Source organism: Myotis myotis, unplaced genomic scaffold (assembly GCF_014108235.1).
Source record: "Myotis myotis isolate mMyoMyo1 unplaced genomic scaffold, mMyoMyo1.p scaffold_m19_p_15, whole genome shotgun sequence".
Classification (NCBI taxonomy): Eukaryota; Metazoa; Chordata; class Mammalia; order Chiroptera; family Vespertilionidae; genus Myotis; species Myotis myotis.
The window spans coordinates 30,012,032-30,015,230 of NW_023416319.1; the positions used below are offsets into that span (position 1 = coordinate 30,012,032).

A 3,199-nucleotide genomic window follows, 5' to 3' on the forward strand; every position below is an offset into this window, starting at 1 on the left:
TATAAGACCTGGATTTGGGGAGTGACAGGTAGGCCAGCAGTCCTGGGAGGTGAGCTGAGCATTTGGGTATGACTCCATCCCGCGGACATTTCCAGATTCCACAGTGGGCCACTGAGAGGTTAAAAGGGTAAAGTGAAATATTTACCATATTTGTGGATCTAGGGAGAAAAATTGCAGCCCATGGCCTGATAAACAGGAAATGACGAACTCTTTACTTTCGGCTGTGAATCTGAAAGTTTTCACCCACAAGGTAGAATGAAGCGTAGGTATACAGCCCTGCAAACAATTTGCAGCTCAGCTCCTAATTCTGTCAATTCCAGAAATTGGATTGTTGTGATCCTAGTGGTTACTATCCTTATTTTCCTAGCAGAAGCAAATGTAAAATTCCTGTGTAGAAAAACAGCATCGCCCAAAGTCTCAAATTCTCTCTGCAATAGTTTTACTTCTCTCTCTTTCACACACACACACACACACACACACACACACACACACACACACACACACACCAGGTACATGAGGAGAAAAGACAACATAACAAAAATAAACAAGACAGTCAGATATAGACTAATGAGTATTGGTCCTGCAAGAACTTCCTCATACACTCTAAGTTAGTCTCCATTACAGTCTGCTTTATGGGGAACCCAGTCACAATTAATAGTTCCACAAATGACCAGAGAAAACTGACATGAAGATGAGATTCTGTCGCTGGAATGTGTGCTGCCTTGCAGGCAATGACGAAGCCATCACCGGAACCTGTGAAACACGGTGGTTGATGAGTATAACATTTTTCTCAGTGGCAGTGAACTGAGATAGGGCAGTAATGGAAGAAAATGCTCTATAAGGTGGATTGTATCAAGTGTTTGGGAATTATATGAGCATAGAAATTAAAAGACCAAGGAAAATGAGATAGTTCTTGCTCAGGGCAATCCATGCTTTGAGACACACCATGATGGGCTGAGGATGATTTAGCCTAAGGACTATGTGTGATAGTCTCCTGATAGCATATGAAGAAGAGCTCATCTCCTGCAGCCACAAAGCAGAGAAAGTTAAAAATCAGAACTAAGATTTAATCTCAAAACTCTAGAAAACCAAAGAAGTTTACATTTGAAACCTAGCGAGACAGCTATACCAAGGACAAGAGTCTGGCTGGGAAAAGATGAAAACTTTTAAGACTTGTGTGGAAATACTCATTAATTTTAATTCCTCAGATTATCTGGATCATTTGAGCCTGCAGAAATGACAAATTCATCATTTCTCTCAATCAACCAAATAATTTGAAGATAAATGAAATTTCTGTATATAAGAAATCAAATTTCTGTGAGTATTTATCTCTTCTATAGGAACTAAGTAGAATATATATCTGTAAACCCTACTCCTAATTAAAGTTGCAAGATATTTCACATTGAGAGCTATGGGAAACAGGCATCGAAGAAGATAATAGTGGATTTATATCACGAATCACTCCAGGCCATACACTTATTGACTAGAATGGCAGGCACAGTTGTCAACCAATTATGTGTTTTTTTCATCTCCCACTACTTTTACTTTTTACCAAGCACATATAATTGAACTTTGGTTACATAAAAGGGGCATTCTGCAGGAATGTTTCTCAGGATATGATGACTGATACTGAGATGAAGTTTTACTCATTCTGATGTTTGTAAACATTAGTGATTTGAGGAGAACTTAGCTCCCTTGTAAATTTACCTATGATTCTGTATGTCCCAATAAAATGTAGAAACTCAACACCCTAGATTTTCTTATGGCTACAAGTCTGGCAGGCAACATGGTTTCACAAATGTGGCATATTCACAGGAGACAACAATACAACACGTGTCAAATCTGTTCTGGTGAAGGTGAGCAGAAGCACCCTGCCTTTGGAAGCAGTTGTGAAAAAGTTTCTAGAATCCAGTGCCAAAGAATCAGCAGGCAAGATGTAGCATTGGTATCCCTCAATAATATATTCTTTTGTATAAACATGTTAGTGTATAATCTATTTGTATACACAATCTATTTGCGTATAATCTATCTGTTTGCACCTCACAGCAGCGACATAAATAATCCTTCCTAGCACCCTGGTGCTTACCAAGGCTGTGTTTTCACATTGATTGTACCGAAAGAGGGGGAGTAAACCTACCGCATATACACCCCAACCTGGGTCCTTTGCCTGGTCTATATTGTGATTGTGGGGCTATGAAAAAAAAAGAAAGAATCCTTCTCTTATTCCATTAATATATTTCTTGAATTGCTTACCAAATACAGTTTCTTATACGGGTCTCTACTTTTGGTTGGATTACCAGATGAAAGTACATACTCAAAGTATCTGCTCTCTAAAACTGTGGTCCGTACTGGTTGTTGCTATTTAAATTAGCTATGAAATAAACTTAAAAATTAGTTTCTGTGGTCATATCAGACACACTTTAAGAGCTTATTAGTCACATGTGGCTAGCAGCTATAGTGTTTCACAATGCAGTTATAGAACACTTCCATCAATGAAGAGAGTTCTGTTGATAGTGCTACTTGAGACATAGACAACTTACCTCAGACATGCGTGACTGCCTTCAGATTAGAGAAGCCTTTCTTAATGGATTGATTGATTCTATTAACAGTTTCAAGTTATGACCTTGATACTCTGTGATATTATAGTCATCCCTCGCTCCATTATTTTATTTGATTTTGCTATTAAGGTTACAAAGGATCAAATTAGAAACAGAGCTCACTTCATTTTAGACTAACAGAAACCAAATTTCATTAGCGCTCATTATACTAAACATTGAAGGCTTCCTCCCTGCTACCGCCTCATGAATGATATTAAACTCTATTAGTACAATCTAAAGGCTGACACTAACAGACTCGATCTTTTATCAAAATACATTTGGCTTATGTCTGAGTGTTCATTTTGGTTCACTGATGCCTGAAATGCAACATGGGAGGTGGGCATTTAGCGTATTTGCCTGAATAGCAAACCCATCTCCTCCTTTTGCTAAGGGTCCTATAGTTTTTCAAATATGCCCTGTCATATACAACCTTGGTGCTTCTGTAAATCAAGGTGATCCACCCACCCTCCTTCCCCTGGCCTAGAGCTTGGGTTTGGAAACAGGTAACCAATTGCTTCATGCTGCAGAACATAGTACAAAGAGCAAAATTAAATGGAAGGAATACATCCCAACAGCAGTTACCTAAACAAATCCTCATGGGT

General features: G+C 38.6%; 1 non-coding gene across 1 annotated transcript; it reads left to right on the forward strand.

Moving 5' to 3' along the window:
• Positions 1–2,069: 2,069 nt before the first annotated feature.
• LOC118670372 lies at positions 2,070–2,197 on the forward strand. Its single transcript, XR_004972282.1, has one exon. It is a non-coding gene; the product is annotated as a small nucleolar RNA SNORA51 (small nucleolar RNA).
• The last annotated feature ends 1,002 nt before the right edge of the window (positions 2,198–3,199 follow it).